The 868-nt window shown below is 32.6% G+C and overlaps 1 non-coding gene across 1 annotated transcript; it reads left to right on the top strand.

Moving 5' to 3' along the window:
* Positions 1-295: 295 nt before the first annotated feature.
* On the top strand, positions 296-446 carry LOC122271971 (U12 minor spliceosomal RNA). The gene has a single exon (XR_006226707.1). It is a non-coding gene; the product is annotated as a U12 minor spliceosomal RNA (small nuclear RNA).
* The last annotated feature ends 422 nt before the right edge of the window (positions 447-868 follow it).

Below are 868 nucleotides of genomic sequence, written 5' to 3'. Positions count from 1 at the left end.
AAGAGAAAATGATATTACAACACAGGAAACCTATACAGTGACGCCCAAAGAATGATTAACGTAAATGTTGATAACATGCTTCGATTCTTAAGTCATGATTTCTTAATACAAACTAAGATCATTTTAAACTTGTTACTGATATATATTTGCTTTGCATTTTTAAGAACAGCGGATAGCGTTGTCTTATTATTAAAATACACTTAACAATACATTCCCAAAATTTAATATTAAAATATCTACCAGTATTTTAAAAAGAAAAATTGTTTTATTATTTTTGCCTCAGCTTTTTATAATCGTGCCTTAAACTAATGAGTAAGGAAAATAACGTGCCTTGGTAACGCTTGGCACCGCCAAGAATTACTTGGTCGTAATTTTTGGAAGGGTACAGGTCGTCCCTGTGTGACCTACCTACTTTCGTAGGTTGCTGGGTTGTTGTGATCTGCCCTCATTCAATAAGAATAGATTCAAATTCTATAATTCTGTTTTTCTTCTTTTTCTTTTTTGTTATTTTTTTTTTAAATTTAAATTTTTTTTTTATACAGAGCCATTAAGCGTGTAACCATTACTGTACTTCAACAAATTTGAAAATTTTTAACTAGTTGATTGTGTTACATTTTTGCATGTGCATTAGCGCACACCATTAAAAGTAACGCCTACTTTCAATTAATTCATTTTCGATCAACCCCTTGCCAGTGTCGCCTGAATCCAGTTCGGGCAACTAATACGTGCAGTATCTGTGATGCCCGAACTGACTTCGGGCAGGAGAAAAATTAACGTTTCTATTTTGTGAAGCCCGAGTTGTGTTCGTTTCTACTTTAAGATACTTGATTCAATATTTTCCTAATAGATGTGGTCATAATTTTTTACC

The sequence above is a fragment of the Parasteatoda tepidariorum genome, chromosome 10 (genome assembly GCF_043381705.1).
Source record: "Parasteatoda tepidariorum isolate YZ-2023 chromosome 10, CAS_Ptep_4.0, whole genome shotgun sequence".
In the NCBI taxonomy this organism is placed as follows: domain Eukaryota; kingdom Metazoa; phylum Arthropoda; class Arachnida; order Araneae; family Theridiidae; genus Parasteatoda; species Parasteatoda tepidariorum.
This window is presented reverse-complemented; position numbering and strand designations above follow the sequence as displayed.